The sequence below is a fragment of the Gossypium arboreum genome, chromosome 3 (assembly GCF_025698485.1).
Source record: "Gossypium arboreum isolate Shixiya-1 chromosome 3, ASM2569848v2, whole genome shotgun sequence".
NCBI lineage: Eukaryota > Viridiplantae > Streptophyta > Magnoliopsida > Malvales > Malvaceae > Gossypium > Gossypium arboreum.
In genome coordinates, this window is record NC_069072.1 from 81,939,160 (window position 1) to 81,965,797 (window position 26,638).

A 26,638-nucleotide genomic window follows, 5' to 3' on the forward strand; every position below is an offset into this window, starting at 1 on the left:
CATCTCGACGACAACGAGTTTTTTCACTCCCTTGCCCACATTCTAACTCCCCTCGAACAAAATCCTTGTGATTCACAACACTTGGCTTTGCTTTGCCCACAGTCTCTCGGCCTCCTGGCTCTAGAACTTTGGAAGGGCCTCTACGTCTTTGTCAAGTCAACAAGTTAGAATGCAAGACATTATTAGAGTGTTCAGAATCTACCTTTGCATTTACTCGGGTCAACTGTCCCACATGCATCACTTCTTTTTCCATGAAGTCTGATGCACCACCCACCTCTCGCATAGGTGAAAGCCTTGTCGATGACTCGACCAACTCAGACGCTTCACTCGACTTGAGGCTCATTGGTCCCAGCTTCACCGGTTTCATCGCAACTTCTTTTTATAAGTTCAATAACAAACTCACCTCTTCCTTGGTTAGATGCCCTTTCGACAACTCACCATGCTCGGACGTTGCCTTTCTTTTGACTACGGCTTACTTTGGACAGTTTCACAACTCATGCAGACCACAACACAAGAAGCACTTCACTCACTTCTTTTTGCTCCTCTTTGCCCTCTTGGCTTCAGCTTTTCCTTTGCTCGAACCAAGCTTCTTGGGCTCCTTGTCTGCTCCATCGTTCCCTCCGATGATAGACTTGTTCCTCTTTGCCTTCTTGGCTTTAGTGTTTCCCTTGTTTGAACCAAGCTTCTTGGGCTCCTTGTCAACTCCATCATTCCCATCGATGGCATATTTCCTCAAACACTTTCGCAACCTATGTGGACCATGACACAGGAAGCACTCCACTAGCTTCTTCTTGCTTTTAGCCTACTTGGATTCGACACCCCTTGCGCTTGAACCAAGTCCCAAGGCCTTATCCACCGACTTCTTCTCTTTGGAAATTTCTTTAACATGTGTGGACCATCGCAGAGAAAGCATTTCAGCTTGCCCCTTTTCCTCTTGGGTTTTTTCTTCGCTACTCGTGGTTTCCCATTACCACCATTATTGTCGTTGCCATTACCATCATTCTTGTCTTCCTTGTCATTCCCTTCACATACGCCCCTTTCCTCGGACTTGGAAGACCCAAGCTTGCCTTTCCCTAAACCAAGCTTACCTATAGATTCCGCTACCGTCATGGCTTCTGACAGCTTTTGGACACCTCTTTATTCCACCTCCTGTCTGACCCATGGCTTCAATCCCTCTTGAAAAGTAGGCAATGCTTCTTTCTCGGTCACATCTGGAACTTGGAGTATGAGTTCCTTGAACTCTTGAACATACTCCCCCATTGTGCCCCGTTGCATTATCCCTTGCAACTTTATCCGAGCTTCTTCCTCGATAAACTCTGGGTAAAACTGTTCGTTCAACTCACTTTGGAACTTTTGCCATGTTCCAATTTCACCTTGCCTTTTATCTGTGGTCCTACCTTGCAACCAAAAAAGCGCAATATTAGTAAGAAATAATGAAGTAGTATTTACCTTACTCGCATCATCCATTATGCCTTTGGCACGGAAGTAATTTTCCATCTTCCACAAGAAATTGTCCACATCACATGTAGACCTTATCCCCACAAACTCTTTCGACTTCGGGACATACTCATTACTGAGTGCTACACTTGCCACTCCTTATCCCACCACTGCTCGATACAAGGCCAAGTCTCCCTTGAGCTCCTCTATTCTTGTGATTAAAGCCAGCATCGTGGCCATTGTTTCCTCCTTCAAAGCCATCATCATGGCCTCAAGAGCATCGTTTCTGTCCGACAGTTTATCTTTATGTGAATCAAATAACACGTTTACCTTATCCATGGTCGAATTAAGAGACATATTCACATAGTCTCTGCACTATTCCTTCCAGTTGTCTATGCGACCCTCGACCCCATTGAGTGCTTCCTTTACGTCCTCCATGGACCTCTCGAGTTTACCCATACGTTCCTTTACTGTTGGCAGCATCTCCTTTAAAGATTTTCTCACCCAACTTTGTTCGAACTCTTCTTTCGACATCCCAACAGTGCTTTTCAAACCAATAGCTCGGATACCACTTGTCATAGGGATAGACCTTTGGTCTCGCAATTCGTGTGGCCTTAGGTAATTCACTCGTCCAAACTCAACTAAGTCAGCCTTTACTCGGGTGAGGATTCCTTAAGAACTCCACCAAGGCACCAAATTGAAAAGCGATAATGATTTATGCCAAAAGAAGTAACTAAAAGAACAATAGAAAGGGACACTCACAAAGTGTTTGAGTAAATGCTCTCTATTCTCTTATTCACAAAGCATAATGAAACAATGTAATGGAGTGAGTACAAATGAGGGGGAGGCTCTCTATTTATACTTGAGCTCCCTCAAAACCGACAGACAAGATACATTTATATTGACGGACGAGATTAACCATATCCCATAATTTAAGGGATTTATAAGATATTTCCATATCAAATCCTATCTAATCTTTACAAGATATGATTTCCTCTATCTTTTAAGATTAGTTATCATAATTGCCTAAGTTTCCATATCTTCACTATTAGGCCAACCAGGCTTTAATCTGACAGGCTTCTCCAACAGTTCCTTGAATCGGGCCAGTTCTCATAGGCCAAATGATCCCCATCTAAATAATAGACCTCTATCGGATGCATTTGGTGCGATAGCCACGTACTTTCAACTCTGACCCGTGACCCGTGGCATTCTCCCCCACCTAGTCTCATAACGTCCTTGTTGCGACATCCAAATGGCACTGACTTGGTTTGCCTCGATCTCGTCTTGACACCTTAGCTTTTCCCTTCCTTTGGGACTTCTGCCTCGGCTTCCGTTGCTTCTTAACTCGAGCCATCCTACTCGTTTGTACATCTCGACAAAAATGAGTTTTGTCACTCCCTTGCCCATATTCTAACTCCCCTCGAATAGAATCCTCGTGATTCACTACATTTGGCTTTGCTTTGCCCATAGTCTCTTAACCTCCTTGCTCAAAAACTTCGAAAGGGCCCTTACGTCTTTGCCAAGTCAACAAGTTAGAATTCAATACACTATTTGTGACAACCCGAATTAGGGCCTAATCGGAATAGTGGTTTCGTGACCACAAATCTGAGATAGAAATAATTGTTTTATAATTATTTTGGGGTTTATGATATGATTGCATGATTGTGTGAAAATTTCGTGATGAAATTCTATGCCTAAAGTGCTTAAATTGAAAGTAGGGACTAAATCGAATAAGTTGCAAAATTTGCATCCCGAAGTTTTAGTATGAAATTGTTTTGGAATATTAATTAGGAGGTCTTAAATAGCAATTTGACCAATTTTAAGTTCATGGACAAAATTAGGACATGGAAGGAATTTTGAAAGTTTAGTAAGGAGGGCATTTTGGTCATTTGGATATTAAATGAAATAAAATGGGAAAAATAACACAAAATTGATCATCATCCTCCTTAGTTGCTGCGAATTCTCCCTCTCTCCATAGCTAGGGTTTCTTCAATTTTCAAGCTCCATAGTAAGTGATTCCAAGCCCGTTTTAATGTTCTTTACGTTTTGGAATCCGGAAGCTCGATTAAGCTTATGCTAGTAATAATTTAACCTAGGGTTCACATTTGGAAAAATACCCATAGGTGAAATTTGTGTATTTTGATGTTTTATGATAGAATATGAGGTTTTAAATTATGTTAAATAACTTGTGCTACTCGGTTTTAAGTGAAAACGAGTAAAAGCAGCATAATCGGTAAAAATACCTATTGTTCATAACTATATGATAGAGTGAGAATTTGATGTTGTTGTAGAAGAGAAAATGTTCAGCATATCATAAAATATAAGAATAAGGGCTGAAATTAAATTCCGAGCCTAGGGGCAAAATTGTAATTTTGAAAAGTTAGGGGCAAAATGTAATTTTTCCATGATGTGATTTTTGGATTGAAATAAATAGTATGAGTATTAAATGAGCTAAATGTGTTATTATAGATCAAGAAAGACGAAATTGATCTCGAGCGGGGAAGGAAAAAGTTTTGGACTAAATTGCAAAATTTCCACATTTTGCACCAAGGTAAGTTTGTATGTAAATATTACAATAATTTCATGTACATTCTTATATTTCAGCCTATTATATAAATATACTAGCTGATGTTAAAATATAAATCGACTATTGGAAGAATGGAAATAAATATAGAGAGAGATCCGGTTGAACATTGAGAGATCGAATGAAATAGAGGGCGTAGCTAGGTCACATGTATGATCTTGAGTGCACATCATGTGTACAAGAAAGCTACGAGACACCTGTAGTAGCTAGGTCACATGTGTGATACGAGATGTATCCCATGTAGACAAGAGAGCTACGTGAAAGATAAATGTAGCTAGGTCGCATGCGTGATTCCAAGTGAAGGACACCATGTAGACAAGAGAGCTACGAGACAAATCGGTTGGGTCGCATGAGTGGTACTAAGTGTTCACCATGTGTACAAGAGAGCCGAACTAAGCGAAGTATGATGGTGGGGCTGTGTCTTTGAAACCATTAAATATCGAGGATTGATCCGAATTGTTCAACAGGATGGTTTTGTGGTGATATTGTGGTTTGGACCTACACTTATGGTGAATGAAATGTGGTGAAAATGATTTGTGGTATATACATATATAAGATAAAATGAGGTTAGCATAAAGAATGTGTGAAAGAGTGAAATTAGCATTAAAACTGTTTTTAGATGGTAGCAGTGACGTGATTTTGAAAAATCACCAAAAATAAGAGGAATATAATTAGAGGTTGAATGAGATGTGAAATTAAAGTTTAATGAGTCTACTTTCATATAAAAGAAACAGAGCAAGCAAAGGAATTCTATATTTTGAGATATTTACAATTGTATGTGACTTGCTCAGGATGAATACGTGATCCCCTGTTCCAACTTTGAAAAATCATTAAAAATTGTACAAAGCAAATTAAGAATTATAGTTTACATGCCTAAATTCCTTATTGAGACTAGTTTTAAATGAAACAGACTTCAGGGTTGTTTGAATTGTGTACTGAGAGAAATTCAATTTGTAGTTAACAGAGGTCAGATCAGTCTAGCTGTGTAACAGGGAAACTTTAACTAATAAACTGTACTAATCGGCTGAACCAAAATTATAGAAAAAATTAGCAAAAAGCTTTATGAGTCTAGATTCAGGGAAATTTTACGGATTTGAATTTCGAGTTTTGTAACTCGAGTTATGATTTATTTAGTGAATATGACGCAGCAGAGACAGCTTAATCAAAGTGGAATGAATAGTGAAGTTAAAGTAGATATACTTGAATTGTTGTGTAAACATGTTAGATTTTTTTAATTAGTATTTACATACTTACTTACTAAGCTATAAGCTTACTTTGTTTCTCTCTTTTGTCTTATAGTGTTCTTGACTTGCTCAGAGTTAAGGATCGTGAAGATCTATCCGCACTATCATACTTTAGGGTATTTGAACTAAACGTTTTGAATTATGGCATGTATAGTAGGCTTAATTATTTTGTTACGTGTCATATTTGTCTAGGTTTAAAATATTAGTTACTGATTTCGACCAGCTAATTTGTACAAGCCATTAAAGTTGGCTAATATTGTTCAAGACATATATTATACGATGCACTATCAAATTAGATGACATATTTATATTTCGGTTACGTTTAATGGTATGTGTTATGTTCTGGTAATACCTTGTATCCTGTTCCGGCGACGGTAACGGGTAAGGGGTGTTACACTATTAGAGTGTTTGGAATGTACCTTTGCATTTACTCGGGTCAACTGTCCCACATGCATCACTTCTTTTTCCCTGAAGTCTAATGCACCACCCACCTCTCCCACAGGTGGAAGCCTTGTCGATGACTCGACCAACTCCGACACTTCACTTGACTTGAGCCTCATTGGTCTAGCTTCATTGTTTTCATCGCAACTTCTTTTTCTAAGTTCGATCACAAACTCACCACTTCCTTGGTTAGAAGCCCCTCTGACGACTCACCATGCTTGGACGTTGCTTTTTCTTTGACTACGGCTTGCTTTGAACAGTTTCGCAACTCTTGCAGACCACGGTACAAGAAGCACTTCACTCGCTTCTTTTGCTTCTCTTTGCCCTCTTGGGTTCGGCTTTTCCCTTGCTCGAACCAAGCTTCTTGGGCTCCTTGTCTGCTCCATCGTTCCCTTCAATGACAGACTAGTTCCTCTTTACCCTCTTGGCTTCAGTGTTTCCCTTGCTCGAACCAAGCTTCTTGGGCTCCTTGTCTACTCCATCGTTCCCATCTATGACAGACTTCCTCGGACACTTCCTCAACCTATGCGGACCATGACAAAAGAATCACTCTAGTGGTTTCTTTTCGCTTTTAGCCTCCTTGGCTTCGACACCTCTTGCGCTTGAACCAAGTCCCAAGGCCTTATCCACCGACTTTTTCTTAAGTGTGGATTTCTTTAGAAATTTCTTTAACATGTGTGGACCATCGTAGAGAAAGAATTTCAGCTTGTCCCTTTTCTTCTTGGGTTTCTTCTTCCCAACTCGTGGTTTCCCATTACCACCACTGTCGTTGTTGCCATTGCTATCATCCTTATCTTCTTTGTGATTACCTTCACATACGCCCCTTACATTGGACTTGGAAGACCCAAGCTTACCTTTCCCTAGACCAAGCTTAACCACGAATTCCGCTACCGTCATGGCTTCCGACAGCTTTTGGAAACCTCTTTGTTCCACCTCTTGTCTAACCCATGGCTTCAATCCCTCTTGAAAAGCAAACAATGTTTTTTTCTCAGTCATATCTGAAACTTGGAGCATAAGTTCCTTGAACTCTTGACCCTACTGTGCCCCTTTGCATTATCCCTTACAACTTTTTTCAAGCTTCTTCCTCAGCAAACTCTGGGTAAAACTGTCCCTTCAATTCACATTGAAACTCTTGCCACGTTCCAATCTCACCTTGCCTTTTATCTGTGGTCCTACCTCGCCACCATAAAAGTGCAATATCAATAAGAAATAATGAAGCAGTATTTACCTTACTCGTATCATCCATAATGCCTTTGGCACAGAAGAAATTTTCTATCTTCCATAAGAAATTGTCCACATCGCATGCAGACCTTGTCCCCACAAACTCTTTCGACTTTAGGACATACTCGTTACTGAGTGTTGCACTAGCCACTTCTTATCCCACCGCTGCTCGACACAAGGCCAGCTCTCCCTCGAGCTCCTTTATTCTTGTGCTTAAAGCCAACGTCGTGGCCATTGTTTCCTCCTTCAATGCCATCATCATGGCTTCAAGAGCATCATTCTTGTCTGACAGTTTATCTTTATATGAATCAAACAACTCATTTACATTATCCATGGTCAAATTAAGAGACATCTTCACTTAGTCTCTAGACTATTCCTTCCAGTTGTCTATGTGACCCTCGACCCCATCGAGTGCCTCCTTTACGTCCTCAATGGCCCCTCGAGTTTACCCACACTTTCCTCTACTGCCGACAGTATCTCCCTCAAAGACTTTCTAGCCCATCTTTGTTCGAACTCTTCTTTCGACATCCCAACAGTACCTTCAAACCAATATCTCGGATACCACTTGTCACGGGGATAGACCTTTTTTCTCGTAATCTGTGCAGCCTTAGACGATTCACTCGTCCAAACTTGCCTAAGTCAGCCTTTACTCGAGTGAGGAATCCTTAAAAACTCCTTCAAGGCACCAAATTGAAAAACGAAAGTGATTGATGCCAAAAGAAGCAACCTAAAGAACAATAGAAAGGGACGCTCGCAAAGTGTTTGAGTAAATGCTCTCTATTCTCTTATTCGCAAAGAATAATGAAACAATGTAATGAAGTGGGTACAAATGAGGGGGAGGCTCTCTATTTATACTTGAGCTCCCTCAAAACCGATGGACAAGATACATTTACATCGACGGATGAATTAACCATATCCCATGATTTAAGGGATTTACAAGATATCAAATCCTATCTAATCTTTACAAGATATGATTCCCTCTATCTTTTAAGATTAGTTACCATAATTGCCTAAGTTTCAATATCTTGACTATCAGGCCAACCAGGCTTCAATCTGACAGGCTTTTCCAACAATTCCTTGAATCAGGCCAGCTCTCGTAGGCCAAATGATTCCCATCTAAACAATAGACCTCCATTAGATGCATTTGGTGCGATGGTCACGGGCTTTGAACTCTGACCTGTGACACTAGAAGTTAGATTGCATGTTGTCTTCTCTACTAAAAAAATGGACAAATTAGTTCATACACATTAGATGAAAGAGCAAACATGTTCTGTTAAAATTTTATCAAATTTTACTATTAAAACTGGTCCATATATGTTGGATTGAGATACATGTGACGTAACTGTTTGGTTATTCTATCTATCATGCAAGTTTTTAACTGTAGAAATAGACGAAATTTTTTATAAAAGAAATTAATTTACTCTTTAATTTCATGTCTAGGAACTAATTTACTTATTTTTAAGTAAAACAGTCAAATGCAAACCAACTCTTAATAGAGATATTTTTACTTGAATTAACTGCACTAAAATGTGTTAAATTTTAGATTCAATAATTTTGTTTTTCTGAATGCTTTATGTTAAAAAATAATATTATAATAAAGTAGAGAAACCTAACAAATTAACGAGTACACAACTTTTAGATATTAACAACCAAAAAAGAAAGTTCACAAACAAAAATTATAATTATAGGAATTGATTTAAGAAGTCACATTATTTAATAATTTTGTCAAATTAAGTTGGATTGTTTTGCAGAGATCCAAAGTGCTATTGAACAGTTTTAGGTTAGAGTGATCACATTACAACAAAAAGAAAAAATAAAGTAGAATCACATTGAATAAAGCAAACAAAGGGTTTTAAGAAAAGGTAAAATGGAAAAGAAATCTTTGACAAACACATGATACATTTCGGATGGAAAATGAAATTATTTTATTACAAAACAACCCCTTAGTTTTTCACTCAACAATGCCCTTCCCTAAACCTTAGTTGAGGAAAGCTGCCAAGCGCTTCATCAAACTCTTGGCCTTGTCACAATCAGGGTTAAATATATGGAACACATGATCCTCACCTTCATTCTCCATTATCTCTGCCTTCCCTCTCCATCCTGATTTCACCAATTTATCATAATAAAACCTCCATATATCTTTCAATATATCCTTATCTGCAATAGTAACAAGGATTCCGTGGCATGCCAACCCTACAAGATTCGGGGATCTATACACAAACAGGTTGATAAATGGATCATCACACTCTTTATCAGATGGACAAACGTATAACCACCACTTATCTACCAGTTCTTTCCTCAGCCTGTCAACAGTCTCTGATCCAATCGGGTTGGTTTTCCAAAAGTAAGGATGAATCATTCCAATGCCAAGAATCATGAAGCTTTGACCTAGATTCGATTTCTTGATCCGAAAAGCTAAGTGGAGTGCAATGTTTGCACCAGCACTGTCACCATTCAAAAACACCTACGTAGTCCTTGATCCAACCCTCATGGTGGTGGCCATCTTCTTCCTTATGGGAAGCCACCCATTGAAGTGCAACCCATGAATCTTGATATGCGGTAAGAAGAGAGGGCTCAAGGACTAACCTATAGTCGATAGAAATAGCTACTATATTGGCTTCGGCAACCAGCTTGTTGAGGCTGTTATGATAGTTTGGAAAAACTGGTGAAGCTACGCAGAACGCTTTGCCTTGAAAGTACACTTCAAAGGGTAGCTTTTGATCTTTAATAACAAAGTTGGGTCGGTAAATCCGTGCTAAGATGCCAGTTTGTGGTACGATAAGGATATAATTGGATAAAACGTTGGTTTGGAGATCAAGCTCGGGGGGAACTGTTGGAAAATATGAACATCGCATAAATAATAAGGGTAATTACATGTTATTATTTATTATTATGGTAGGTTAACCCAAATTAAAAGTGACCTGATTTGGTTAAAGTTTTATTAGGCTTTAATTATTAAATAAAGTATGGGTCAAATATGTGTAGATACTCTAATAATTGAGTTCTAATCAAATTCTAATTAATGATGGGCTAATTAGAATTTGATTAGAACTAATATGCCAATGTTATAAATATTAGGGTTATGATCCCCAAATTATACACAAGATATCTTTTCTAATATCCCATCATTAGGAAAGACAGAACAGATATTCTCTAAATTTCTTATGTGCTAATTTGGAAGATCAAATCCCCAAGATCTAGTAAAACTTTAAGGAATTCATGGATTCAGGTACGCTTTCACATGTAGTTTTGTTCTTGATTTATTCTTGATGATTTGACATGATAGATCCTGGTTTATTAAGTTTTATTTTAGATTTATTTTACAAATCTAACAAGTGGTATCCGAGCTTTGTCATGTTGAATTATTGAGAATGAATTGATTCTATATTAATTTTGGATTAATTTGTTTTTCTTTTTAATTTTATGGATTTGATATTTTAATTATATATTATGTTGAATCTTTGAGAGTCTTGATAAATTTTTGGGTTTTGATTTTTAAATAAAGTTTTAAGGTTTTATAAATATAATCTAGTTTAATATTTGCATATACTATTCGAAAGATGAAGGTTATTTATTTATTTATAATCAATTGATAAAAATGGATTTGTGAGATTTCTTTCTCTTCTTTTCACACAATTATTTTATAAATTTTGGTTAAAGTTATTATTAAATTAAAGTTACAGACTTACAACTTCTTTCAATTGTAAAATTACAATTGGGTTGTATAATTGGTTTTGAAAGCTAATTCACTTGATAATCGAATAAATGAATGTTGTTAAGAATTTTTTTTGCACTATTTGTTTTAAATGTTTTGTTTGTGGTTGAATGTATATGAATTATCATCTGTTGTCTTTATGATAAATTATATTCACCATTGAATTCAATTCATATAAGCAGATGATTACTTTTGGTTTCGCTATAATTATTTTATATTAGTTTTAGTCCTTATGGAATCGACTAAAATTAATATATTTGAGATTTTTTAAATATGATGGCTATGAATTTTTCATAAGTAATTGCGTATATAAAGAATTTTATATAATTGGGTATTCTTTTTATATTTAGTGGTTATGGATTTTTGTTTTAAGTTTTGTGCATATAAAAAGTTTTATGATAATGTCTTTAATCATGAATATAAATTTGAGTTTGCATGAAATATGTAAGGCAAGCTAGAATTATTTTTATATTATTATAATTGTGTGTATATATATTATATGCATATCAATGATTTTGAGGATTAATGCATGATTATAGTTTGTGTGAATAGGTAATTATAACCATTATTCAATAATATATCTTTTATAGTTTAATTGGTAAAATTAAGTTTTGATGGATGTCGTTGAAGTTGTTAATTTTTTTTGTTATTCAATTTTATGGGTGCTTTAGTGCAAATTCATGTAAACTATATGTGTCGAAACCTCTTTTAAATTTGAGAGGGTATTTTGAAAACGGGAGTCGCCACCAACCTTTTTAGGTGTGATTGGATCACTTTATAAAATATTTTGGTCTACAAAATTATGAGAAAACGGGCTCTGGAGTCGGTTACGTGCGAAGAAGGGTTAGCACCCTCGCAACGCCCAAAATTGGTACCAAATTAAATAGTTTTGTCTTAATGTCAAAAACTTGAAAGAATTTAGAAATAAGATCTCTTTTTAGCCGAAATAATTTGAGTTCGAAAATCAAAATTCTTTCGTTCCAAAAGAATGCGAACATCACATCCAGCATGATTGGACACGATATTCCTAAACTTTTGTAACTAAAATCATCTCGTAATTTACAAAATCTATTAAAAAGGATACTTTAGATATTTAGACAAACGGGAAATCGCAACCCAGCATGTTAGGGCACTATTTCCCCAATTCCTAAATACAAAAAACATTGCCTTATTTTTAAGATTCCTTTGGATTAAATGAAATATAAAATTTTCTAAGAAAATTATGATGCATTATACCTATTACAAAAGATCAATATTAGATTAATTAAACTACATACTTTAACATTTCATGCAAAAATAATATAGAAAATGATAAATACGACATAAATCGCACAATATACTTTAACATTTCATGTACATATAATCACAAATAACATGAATACACATTATCATTTCATGCAAAATACAAAATGGCATAATAGTGAATATATCAATACAAATTAAACATATATAATAATATTTCATGCGAATATAGTATAGAAAATGTTAAATAATGACAAAATCACGTAATACACATTAGCATTTCATGCAAGTATAATCACAGAAAAACAATGAGCATAATATAGATTACATAACACATACATAATAGTATCTCATGCAAATATAACTTGAAGTAACATAAATAATCAATTTTATGCAAATATGATAAACAAATAATATATAAAAATAACAAATAATTTATGAAATAAAAATTAACCTACTAAACAATAATAAATAAAAATAAACAAATTTTGAGTATATAAAATATAAGTCAAAGAAATAAAACATAGATGAAATATAAAAATGGTTAAAATAATAAATGAAAAATGAGAAATTTTTCAAATTATTAATATATAAAACATACTATATGATATGATGACTTAATATATTTATAATAATAATATGTTAAATAGGAACAAGATTTTATAACAAATTTAAAAACGTTAGATATTAAACATTATATATTTTATAAATATGCATATATTATTTAATAATAATTTTAAAAGTTTCTTAAAATATACATAATTTATGATAAAAATATAAAAAATAAGGAATAATATGCAATAAGATATATAACATATAATAGAATTTATAAAGAAAATATATATAATAATATAAATAATATGACATATGTATTATTTAATAATAATTTTAAAAAATTAAAAAATTTACAATTAATAAATAATAAAAGAATATATAATTTATAATAAAATAAAATGTAAGGAATAATGTACGTAGTAAAATATATAATATAATAAAATTTATAAATAAAATGTATAATAATATAAATAATATAATGAATAATTATATAAATAAATAAAAATAAGATATATACTACTTATATATAACAAATATTTATAAAAATAAATAATATACATAGTATTTAAAATAAATTAAATATATAAAAGGATTAAAATGAATTTTAATTAAAAATCTTGGGTTAATTACAAATAAATAAAAATTTTGGGGCTTAATTGAAATGCGCATTAAAAAACTGGGGGACTCACTGGGCAATTAGCCCTAATTCCCCAAAACGACGTCGTTCTTCAGAATAGATTTTAATGGCCATTAGGACTAAATTGAACTAAATATAAAGGTTAGGGTCAATTTAAAATAAAAATAAAATGAAATTATAAATAATAAAAAAGGAGGATCAATTGGGCAATTAGCCCTTTAAACAAAAACCCGCGGATCCTTCTCGGATCTCGGGTCAACGCGCAGATCCTAGCCTTGGAATGACGCCGTTTTAAAGCTTATTGTTTTAAGCAAAACGACGCCGTTTTTATAAGGCTATAAAAGCCAAATATCAACCCTAAATTCATTTTGAAACTCGATTTAAAAAAAACAAAAAAATCCTCTGTAAGAGGGTTTGGGAGCCGGCACTCGGAGCTCTATCGAGCCTCCGACTAGGGCCTACACGCGCTTACATGCCACCGTCAACTCCACCATATACGGTGGCCGGAGGCTAGAAAGCCTCATTTTTCCACGCAAATCCAACGGTACGTCCTTTTTCCTTCTATTTTTACGATATCAGTATGTATTTAGAGAGAAAAAAATAATCACTTCGGTGCTCTTCGATCGACTTTGGTCTCTTTTTATTATGTGTGTAAAATGTGTTCCTTTTTTGAATCTGTGTATATATTCCCAAAAAACGTAGTATTACAAAAGATCAAAAAGGGGTTTTTATAACCCTCTGTTACATTTTTAAGTAAAAAAACCTTTGATTTCTTTCCATATTTGTTTCTCTGGTTGCTGTGGTTCCTTCTTCTTTTGCAGGTACCAGCGAGGAGGCTAGTAATGAACGACACTGATGACGGCACACTGGCGTTGATTCGGGCATCGATCATGGTGTGATACGGAGCCTGGAATCACGGCACTGATGGTGGGTCACTGCGAGATGAAAGGATGCGTCGGTTGGAGTGCTTGCGGCGCCTAGGGTTTCTGAAACCTTAGGTCTGCAGTTCCTGTTTCACGGTTTGGGCCTCTTGGGCCCCGTTCATTTTTTGGGTTAAAGGTGTAATGGGGTAGTGGGTAATTTAGGCTAATTGGGTCTTGGGTCATCTGTTGGGTCTACCAATGTAAACGGGTTTGGGCTATCAGGCTAAGGGTTTTGGGTATAACCAGGTATAGGGCTAATGAATTTTGGGCCAGAATCTCAGAAATGCTCATCTGAATTGGTCTCACATCCTCTTGTTTATTTACTTTAATCATGGAAGCCAATGTTGCCAAAGCGTCCGCCATCTGATTTTTGTCCTGTGGGAGATAATTGAAGGTGATTTTATCAAACTCCTCAAGTAACTCCAAGACTACCTTTTGATAATTAATCAATTTAGGGTCCCTTGTCTCCCATTCACCCCTAAGCTGGTATATTACCAATGCAGAGTCTCCATATACTTCCAAGGTTCTAATTTTCCGCTCTTTGGCTGCTCGAATCCCCATAATGTATGCTTCATATTCGGCCATGTTGTTCATACAGTTAAAATCCAATTTACATGTAAATGGATAATGATCACCATTTGGGGATACCAAGACGGCCCCAATTCCATTTCCTACTGCGTTAGATGCGCCGTCAAAGTTCAGCTTCCAAGGATAGTCTTCAATGTCTGCCACATACATCAACTCCTCGTTAGGGAAATCAAAGCTCAATGGCTCATAATCTTCTAGAACCCTGTAGCCAGAAATTCTGCTATCACGCTTCCTTTTATAGCCTTTTGACTCACGTAGACTATGTCGAATTCTGAAAGCAATATTTGCCACCTTGCCATTCTTCCATTTAGTGCTGTTGACTCCATCATGTATTTTAATGGATCAAGTTTTTAAATTAGCCAAGTCGTATGATATAACATATATTGCCTTAACCTTCGAGTCGTTTAGATTAAAGCACAACACAATTTCTCAATTGGCAAATATCTCATCTCACACTCTGTGAATTTCTTGCTGAAGTAGTATATTGCCTTCTCTTTTCTTCCTGACTTGTCATGTTGGCCAAGCACACATCCCATAAAATTACTAAACACTGATAAGTACAGAATTAATGGTCTATCTGGACTAGGCGGAGATAACACTGGAGCGGTTAACAAGTATTTATTAACCTTATTAAAAGCATTCTGGCATTCCTCATCCCAAGTACATTGGTTGTGTTTTCTAAGCAGGCGAAATATAGGATCACATTTCTCGATTAATTGTGAAATAAACCGAGCAATATAATTCAATCTTCCAAGAAAACCCCGAACTTCCTTCTAAGTACGTGGTGGAGGCAATTCTCGTATAGCTCTAACCTTGTCTTAGTCAACTTCTATTCCCTTTTCGATGACCACAAAGCCTAATAACTTCCCCGATCTAGCTCTGAAGATGCACTTTTCCGGATTAAGCTTCAACTGAAATTTCCTTAATCTCAGGAACAACTTCCTCAAAACTTTAATATGTTCCTTCTCTGTTCGAGATTTAGCAATCATGTCATCAACATACACCTCAATTTCTTTGTGCATAATATCATGGAATAAAGTCATCATAGCCCTTTGGTATGTTGCCCCTGCATTCTTCAACCCAAAGGTCATTACCTTGTAATAGAAGGTGCCCCACAATGTTATAAAGGTGGTTTTATCCATGTCTTCAGGATGCATCTTTATCTGATTGTACCCTGAGAAACCATCTATAAAGGAGAGCAACGAATATCCAGCTGTATTGTCCACCAAAGTGTCCATGTGCGGTAAAGGAAAGTTGTCCTTTGGGCTGGCTTTATTCAGATCTCTGTAATCAACACACATTCGTACCTTCCCATCCTTCTTAGGGACAGGTACAATGTTGGCACCCATTCTGAATACTTAACCTCTTGTAGGAATCCAGCATCAAACTGCTTTTTGACTTCATCTTTTATTTTCAGCACAATATCAGGCCTCATCCTTCGCAATTTTTGTTGGACTGGCTTGTAATCTTGTCTTATGGAGAGACGATGTACCACAATATCAGTATTCAAACCCGGGATATCCTCATATGACTATGCAAAGATATCTTTGAATTCTCGTAGTAGCTCAACAAGGCTTTGTCTCGTTTCCTTAGCAATATGTATGCCAATTTTCACCTCATTCCCTTCCTCCAAGGCTACATTCTCTATTGCCTCTTTCTCACGAGGTAGGATTTGTTTCTCCTCTTATTTCACCATTCTCAACAGATCTGGAGACATATCACAGTCCCTGTCATCTTTAAAATCCTGAAGTTCTTCTAAACACATGTCTTGCTCAAAAGAGAATTTAGGATTTGTAGTATCAGTGCTCATGTCATTGATATCTAGGGGCCTGCGGGGTACGAAAGAATGTACAAAGAATGAATGAATTTATTTATATGTTATAAATGAAATGGAAAATATTTGAAAGAATTTAAATGTCAAAAGAATATTGAACGGTATAAAAGAATATTCACTTGAATCGATAACAAAAGTTGTATTTTATTGAAATGTAAATATCTGAACATGAGCCTATTTTACAAATGAAATCTTACTATTTCTAGGCTTTAGAGCAATAAGAGTGTTCTGAAAATTACTCTGAAGAATCTTTAAAAACTACAGGAAGTTCTTCTGTAACCCAATTGTTTAAAGAGCTTCTCGGTTGATAAGGGCGAATGCCCTCAAGGTTTCCTCGTTCAAACTCTTCATCATACACAGCATTGATGTGATAACCTCCTTTTTCGAGCAATCCTCTCTCAGGGTGAATCATCCCCCCTGATATAAAGGTTTGAGATATATGGGGGAATGTCATCAGTTCCCACTCTACCTCTCTTCCATCTAAACGCGCCCTTCTTCTTTATTGGCGCTTCTCTATTTCTTTCCTCCCCTGCTTGTAATCTGGCCTGAAACCCAAGCCAAAACGGTCTCTCTTCTCCTTTAGTTCAGGACCTTGAATCCCTCCTTGGAGATATCTTCCCAATCCTTTTCCTGGCAAGGCTCCTTTCCCCATTGTCATCTACAAACTCATTCTTGTGGTTCTGGATATCCTGGGCACCGGCACCTCATTCCCCTCTGAGATGAATGTTGCATTGACGAATTCTAATGAATGGAAAGAGCATTCAATGGCCTCCTCATTTGCTTCTACATAAGGTGCATCACTGGTAACTGTCGCTATAATTTCCTCCTTCGCATTTATGGTGACCAGCCGTCCATCGGCTACTAACTTCAATTTTTGGTACAAAGATGAGGGCACCGCTCCTGCCGAATGTATCCAAGGTCTCCCCAATAGGCAATTGTAAGAGGGCTTGATGTCCATTACTAAAAAGTCCACCTCATACGTATTTGGCCCAATCATCAAAGGAATATCAATTCGTCCTATGACCTTTTTCTCCGTGCCATCAAATGCTCTCACTACATTATGGCATGTTTTCATGTGAGAACTGTCAATGGGTAATCTGTTTAATGTGGAGAGCGGCATGACATTTAAGGCTGACCCATTATCAATAAGCACACTCGGCAATGTATATCCTTTGCAAGAGTGGTAATATGCAAAGCCTTAGCTAATCCCATACCTCCAGGTGGAATTTCATCATCGTTGAAATAAATGAAATTGTCAGCACTTATGTTACTAACCAATCAGTCCAACTTGTTGACGGATATATCATTAGTAACATAAGTCTCGTTGAGCACCTTCATTAACGCCTCACAATGTACCTCTGAACTCAGAAGCAAAGCCATTACTGATATGCGAGCTGGTTGTTTGCGCAATTGCTAAACTACGCTGTACTCACTGTGTTTCAAGAATTTTAGAAATTCTCTGGCTTCTTCTTCATTCACTGGCTTATTAACTAGTAATTTAGTCCCCTTTCCTTTGTCAAAAGCTTTTGCTTTTACGGACGCTTTCTGCATCATAACGCTTCCCACTTCCTGTATAAGAACCCTCACTTTGAGCCTCCTTAGAAGCACTAGCTATATCCGCTTTCTCCAGCATTGTCACATTGCAGTTATAGTTCCAAGGTACCTTCTTGTTATCCTTATAAGGAAAGGAAACAGGTTTATGAATAATGACTTTTGGTATCGTTGGTATTTCAACTTCATTATTTCTTGGTAAAGAAATAATGATCCTTGGCCGGTTTTGATTCTTCGGTCCACCTTCTAATGTACATATACGTCCCTTGTATGAGCCAGCTTCATAAAATTCTAGCTCCTTGTTATCCATAAGGCTTTGTACCAAGGCCTTAAACTCGTCACACTCCTGGATCTCGTGCCCTTCTTCAGCATGGAACTCGCAGTAGTTCCTCATTCCTTTATTCCTTTCTTTAGAGATTATCATCTCTCTGTTCACCATTTCCTCCCAAATTGTTTTCATCGGCGTTCTCACCTCGATCACATCCTCTTTGATCTTTCTCATGTCAGTGTCCCCAATTGCATTTACCCCTTGATCACCATGATTTGGCAATGGGTTCTCTGTACTAGGGGTGTCATCAAATTTTACGACCCCCAGCTTGATTAGTCTTTCCACTGCCTTTTTAAAACCAGTGCAATTTTCAATTGAATACCCCGATATTCCCGCATGGTATTCACATTTGGCGTTTGCATCATACCATTTGGGATATGAGGGTTGTAACGGTTTCAAATGAAAAGGAGCTATTGCATGCGTATTGAATAAACTTTGATAAAGCTCCCGATACATCACTGGGATAGGCGTAAATGAGACCTTTTCAAAATTTTGTCTCGAACCAGATCCCTGCTTTTGAGAATCTTGTTGCCCCACTGTAGTTGCTCTGGGTTGACTGACCATAATTGCCTTCGAATTATAAGTATTCATATTGTTCACCTCATTATCTTTCCTTCTTGGGGCCGATCTTTTAGCAGCTTCCCCCTCTATCTTGCCACCCTTTATGGCAGTTTCAATCATTTCTCCGGCCATAGCTATATCAGCAAAACTCTTGGTGGTACTTCCAATCATGTGAGTAATGAATGGGGCCTTCAAAGTGTTGATAAACAACATGGTAGTTTCCTTCTCCAAGAGCGGTGGTTAAACTTGCATGGCAACCTCCCTCCACCTCTGTGCATATTGCCTAAAGCTCTCATTAGGCTTCTTTTCCATATTTTGCAAAGTGATCCTATCAGGAGTCATGTCAGTCATGTGATTATATTGCTACATAAAGGCTTGCGCTAAGTCTCTCCAAGAACCGATCTTTGCACGACTCAGTTGATTATACCACCTAGCCGCTGCCCCAACCAAACTATCTTGAAAACAATGGATCAATAATTGATCATTGTTTACATAGCCAGTCATCCGTCTGCAGAACATGGTGATATGGGCTTCAGGGCAAGTAGTCCCATTGTACTTCTCGAATTCCGGTATTTTGAACTTGTGGGGAAGTACCAAATCTGGGACCAATCTCAAGTCCTTAGCATCAATTCTCTGACGATTATCAGCGTTTTCTAGTACCTTAAATTTCTCCTCTAACCATCTGCAACGTTGCTCTAATTGCCATGATGATTCAAGTCTCATCTCTTCCTTCTCCGCTACATCTAAATCAGGGATGACTGTATTGGCAGGGTTATCTCCTGGGTTAAATCCTGAACCAGTTTGAAAATTCATGGGTATTCCAGTGTCAACTTGCCCATGTTAAGATCTTATTATGATGGACGGCCTTCGGGGATACGCCTCAGGTTGAGTTAGTACATGGGGTGGAGTAAAACCCGAAGGATAGTCCTCATTATCCTCTTCAGTGATAGTCATAGGGGTCTTTCTTTTATCTGTTGCCCCTTTCAGTAGCTGAGCCATTTCAGCTATCATATTCCTTTGGGCCTCCAACATTTGATCTTTCATCTCCTGTTGAATTTTCGCCAATTGTTCTTGTAACTGCTCTTGCATTTCTTTCTGGATCTGCTTAAGTCTTTGATCCATATTCTTTGTCTTAGTGCGTGTACCGTAAGGATGTGTTGCTTCTAGATTTTCTTTTTCTCACTCTCTCTTTCTCCCTAATAATTTTAACTAATTAGGGTCTTTCTATAAATTTGAATGCATATGATACGATGATAGGCAAATACATGAGTATAAAAGGATATCGATTCTGATTCAATTTCTTTTAGAAAACGTTATTTAAGAAACAAAAATATTTAAACAAAACGGATTACAAATATGCCTTTGCCTTCAGGCCCAAAGTTTTAACCCTATCTAATAACAAAGCTAACTCTAGACCTCTATCTGACACTAACTCATATTTCGTACTCAATACATTAGCTTGTGCTGCCAAGTCTTGCAAATGATCAACAACCTCTCGAATCTGTACTATAGCTTCTCCCATGAGATAGTCCCTATCTCTGACTTGATCCTGAAAATGGTGAAGCTCTCCTTTCCAATGTTCTTCTCTTGCCTCGAGCTGCTCAATTCGTAGCTCACAGTTCTATAGTGCTGCTTCCAACCCTCTAATATTGTGCTTCATTTCCTCGATCTTATCCAAGCTTGCCTTTAACTCGACTGCAGAGTTACGACTTCGGTGATAATAAAGAGATCGTCCAAGCTCAGTCACCTTATTTTTTAATCCTTGATTCTCCTTCTCTAGGGCCTGATTACGCGCCTGCATTTCTTGGAACTTCTTCTCCTAATACTCGGCTTTGGCTCTTTCTTCTTGAACCTCTTATTACCACTGCTCTGAAGACTTCCCCAATCCAGCTCTCTTCATTGATAACTGTATCCTCTTATATTGCGTCTTCAAGTCATCTCAGTCTTCCTCAATCTTTCTCTTTTCTTCCCTCTCTTTTTTGACCTTAATTCTATGAACGTCGACGTCTAAACTTAGGTACATCTTCTCCTCTTCAAGCCTCTCTATCTTTCTCCCAACCTCCAAATTCTTTCTTTTGAACTCTTGCTTTATGACCTCTAACTCTGATGGAATCACTCGTAAACTCTCCTCCATCGATCGAGCGGCTCCCAAATTTGGCCTAGGGATGTTATCATTGATCCTCTTACCAAACCACCCTTTGTATTCAAGAGTTTTCGTCGGACCTTTAGTCAAAATCTTCACACAGCAAACGTTCTTCCAAGCCTCTGCAATTTCTCGCATCTTCTTCTTATAATGATCCCCTTTATACGAAAAATCACTCTGAGATAGCCCTTGTGTTGCTGGTATAAACTGCTCTGCCTTATATTGCCTTAGAACGAGTAATGGTGCATAACCAACAACTCCCCAAATTCCAGGAAGAGGTACCCAATTAAAACTTTCGCAACGATAAAGAATTTCGCTCGGAGTCATCCAAAGGGCTTTCCACATAACATCTTCTTCTCGGAGGTTCTGAAGTATTTCTATCCACATTTCTTCTATAATGTCATCCCCCATGGGTGTAGCTACTGCTTCCTTTAAGGGAGAATAATCCTTAAAGAACACTCAGCAAGGAACCTTATCAACCCTCCAAAAATGACTATGGAACCATACTAACAACAATTGTGCACATCCAATGAATCTACCTTCCCCAGCTCTCTGACACGCACTCAAGGATCTAAACGTCTCGGCCAGTATTGCAGGCACAGGTGTGTTCTGTTTACTAATTCAATCGAATAAATCTGTAACTGCCTCATCTATGTGCCCCATAGCTTTTGGGAAAATCATCAATCCATACATACTTAAGGCCAAGACATCAACCTTCTTCTTTACATCTAGGTGTGCCAATATCAAATCCCTCAAACTTGCCCACGGAATGCATTTGCTATCACCCTTTTGTTGGATTCGAGCTGCAGCCCACTGTTCACTCACCCTTGTAATCATCATTAATTTCTTCACAAAAGTTAGGGGATTAGCAGCCCTAACATAGGCTTTGTTACCTTGAATTTTTGGACAGCGAAGCAAGGTCGTATATTCCTCCAAAGTAGGTACTAAGTTTACCTCTCCAAATGTAAAACAATTATAAGCAGGGTTCCAAAACTGTACCATGGCTCGAAACAGATGCTTATCCACCTTGATGTCTAGCAAATAGGGAAGATCTCCATAATTCTGGTAAAACAGTTGCTTAGCCTCGTCATCCCATTGGGCCCAAATGTCCTTCAACTCCTGAAACTTATTCTGTGTTGAACTGATAAGAGTAAAGTCCCACAACTCTGACGTATACCCCTCAGTGACACTATCTCCTTTCTCTAACTGGGTTTTCTCTAACCATGCACAGACAGAAGCGTTGTCCTCCACTTTATCAAGATATTTGTTCCTCATTACAAAACTTTCTAATCTAGAAATCGAACTGTGAATCGACACCTTTAAATGTTGAGTGACATGTAATGATAGCAAAATAAAGTAAGTCAGTATCATATAAAAGTATTACAAACAAGTACTTATAAGGGTAGCTTACTAAAGACTATCACTATACTCCCTAGGGTAAGCACTTAAAGTTCACTATATGCGTTTCAGTTCTAAAGCAAGGGTACCTGAACCAGCAGATTCCTCGGTCCTCACCCATTATAGGCTCATATAGACCAAGTTCGGTTCAGGGGAACGCATTTCCCTATGGCCATACAGAGATGAAAATCTCACGAAGACATAGGTACAGATGCATCCCAAAAGTAATCCACTAGCCCATATGGAAGTGAAAACCTCACGAAAGCGTAGCTTCTCACTCCCACCTAAAGGTGTGACCACAGCAGTCATGCAAATGCAATGTGTACGAAAACAAAATAACAAACATATGCAGCAAACACATGTAAAATTATCAATATCTTTAAAATTTTTCCAAACTTTTGACATTAAGACATAAAAAAATCAATTTCTTGGCTTGACTCTCATATAAGTCCCCAGCGGAGTCGCCAAGCTGTCGAAACCTCTTTTAAATTTGAAAGGGTATTTTGAAAACGGGAGTCGCCACCAACCTTTTTAGGTGTGATTGGGTCACCTTATAAAATATTTTAGTCTATGAAATTATGAGAAAACGGGCTTGGGAGTAGGTTACGTGCGAGGAAGGGTTAGCACCCTCGCGACGCCCAAAATTGGTACCAAATTAAATAGTTTTGTCTTAATGTCAAAAACTTGAAAGAATTTAGAAATAAGATCTCTTTTTAGCCAAAATAATTTGAGTTGGAAAATCAAAATTCTTTCGTTCCAAAAGAATGCAAACATCACATCTAGCATGATTGGACACGATATTCCTAAACTTTTGTAACTAAAATCATCTCGTAATTTGCAAAATCTATTAAAAAGGATACTTTAGATATTTAGATAAACGGGAAATCGCAACCCAGCATGTCAGGGCACTATTTCCCGAATTCCTAAATACAAAAGACATTGCCTTATTTTTAAGATTCCTTTGGATTAACTGAAATATAAAATTTTCTAAAAAAATGATGATGCATTTTACCTATTACAAAAGATCAATATTAGATTAATTAAACTACATACTTTAACATTTCATGCAAATATAATATAGAAAATGGTAAATCGACATAAATCGCACAATATACTTTAACATTTCATGTACATATAATCACAAATAACATGAATACACATTATCATTTCATGCAAAATACAAAATGGAAGAATAGTGAATATATCAATACAAATTAAACATATATAATAATATTTCATGCAAATATAGTATAGAAAATGTTAAATAATGACAAAAATCACGTAATACACATTAGCATTTCATGCAAGTATAATCACAGAAAAACAATGAGCATAATATAGATTACATAACACATACATAATAGTATCTCATGCAAATATAACTTGAAGTAACATAAATAATCAATTTTATGCAAATATGATAAACAAATAATATATAAAAATAACAAACAATTTATGAAATAAAAATTAACCTACTAAACAATAATAAAGAAAAATAAAAAATTTTTGAGTATATAAAATATAAGTCAAAGAAATAAAACATAGATGAAGTATAAAAATGGTTAAAATAATAAATGAGAAATGAGAAATTTTAAAATGATTAATATATAAAACATACTATATGATATGATGACTTAATATATTTATAATAATATGTTAAATAGGAACAAGATTTTATAACAAATTTAAAAACGTTAGATATTAAACATTATATATTTTATAAATATGCATATATTATTTAATAATAATTTTAAAAGTTTCTTAAAGTATACATTTATGGTTTATGATTTATTCAACTATTATTATATTTGCCAACATCATTGTATGTTGTTTTGGGATAAATATATATACATATATATACTATTATCTTTTAATTTGATTTAAAGATTAAATTAAAAGAAATATTTGAAACAAATAAATTTAGATTTTGACATTAGGTTTTAATTAAATATGTCTAATATTTCAAATAGATTAGTTGAAACAAAATACCGTCAAAGTGACCTCTTTTGCGTAGATTAGTTTATTTAAAATATCAAGATGATTATATGTTTTTGTGATTCATGCGTTTATTAATTGACCCAAAGGTAAGTTAATATTTGACAGAATTTCAACGACATTTGTGGTGATAAATATGTGACAATTATAAGATACTTTATGTGAGCAATATGTTAGTCCAAAGATTAATTCATTGTTTGTTATAATTTATTGTCAATGTTTGATTGCTACAACAAGAGTACCGCTTACTTTTAATATTACTATCCAAAGACTTGATATCAATGTTTTGTTTGGTATCTTAAGATGGGATTATCCATTATTCTAAATTTATTATTTAGTTATGAATATTGATGTGAGCTTATTTTTATTTATTTTTTGTTCTATATTCAGCTAATTCATCTTCTACTGCCACAATATCTGTTAATATAATTTCTATACCCATGCTTAATGGGACTAATTTCAACGAATGGAAAAGGCACTTACTTATAGTATTTGGTTGTATGAATATAGACATTGCACTAAGAGGAGAACAACCCCAACCTCTCATTGTAGAAAACACCCCTTATGTTAAAAGAGATTTTGAGTGGTGGGATTGTTTAAATTGTATGAGTCTAATGATCATGAAGTACAACATTTAAAAAGCCTTTAGGGGCAAAGAATCTAAAAAGATTACTTAGGACAAAGTTTCTTGGCAAAATTGAAAAACGTTTTGCTAAAAACAATAATGTTGAAATGACATCACTTCTGACTTCTTTGATGTCTATAAAGTATAAGGGTTAAGGAAATTCTGAGCGATCTAAGGGCTACAAATTTTATGATCCCATAATAAGAAATATTTTTGAGACGAGAATTGTAACATTTTTTGAGGATGTTTAGGTTCTCATATCTATCATTGATTAAGAAGCGAATCTAGAACCTCAATAAGACAATGTTGAACAACTCTTTATTCAAGATGAGGTAATTTTTCCAGAAGAACAAACTCAACAACCTCAAGAATGAATGTCATTAAAAAGATCTACTAGAGAAATGGTTATATTGGATTTAGTGGAATATTTTGACATTAAGCTACATTAGATGAATATTAAGTTAATGGTTTCTCAATGGTAACATTAATCATAAATTTATATGGTGCAATTAGAAAGCTTTGTGTCTAATGATGCAAAGTTTGTGATTTGCAAAGAACTTCATCTATAGGCTTAAGCAAACTTCTCGTCAATAATATTACAAATTTTACCAAATGATTATCTCATTCAGTTTAGAGATGAATTTTATTGATAATCGTATATACCATAAGTTTAGTGGGAGTAAGGTTCTATATTTGGTTTCATATGTTAATGACATACTACTTGTCAATAATAAGTATAGCATCAATCAATTCCCTAAGAATGATTTTAAGATTACAAAAAAAAAAAATGCCTTAGATTTTTTACATTTTAGCAGTAGAAAGTCTGATGTATGTTCAGGTTTGTATACATTGGAATATTGTGTACACTATTAGGATGTTAGGCAGATATTTTAAGCAACCCTGGTTTGGACCATCGGATAGCATCCAAGAGGGTTATAAGGTATTTTCAGAGAACAAAAGATTACATGCTCACATACCGGAGGTCTAATCAATTAGAGATCATCATGTATACAGACTCCAATTTTGATGGAATATGGATACAAGATTTTTTCACTAAGGTGTAAATTGTAAAAAAAAATTGCAGTATTTTATTCCAATAGCAACAGCAGCACATCAAAGTAAAAACACATAGACTTTAAGTTACTGGTTATTAACGTAAAAGTTTAAAGTGGTTAGGTGCTTGTAAGGCATATTAAGACAAACTCCATGATTGCGGATCTGCTTACTAAGAAACTACAACTAAAGTTTTATAAGAGTACTGTAACACCCCAAACCAGGCCTAGACGTTACGGCTGAATCCGACGATGTCAAATGAGAGTGTTTTTAAACGAATCGTATCAAGTCATAAAACTATTCCAATTGTTACCTTTTAATTTGAAGGAAAATCGTGTAAAGATCGAGTTGGTTTGAAAACATTTCTTTATCGCGGAAGCTTTTGAAACCCATTTATTTCTACTATTAAAAAAACCGTTTCTATTTACGAAAACTCTTAGCTAAGTTTTAAAAAAAAACATGCTTTGGCGTTGCAGTTCATATTCCATAATCACAGTTCAAAAACCCAGATTTAAAACCATAGTCCAAGTTCAAAAATTACATCAAAATTTTTGAAAATAATA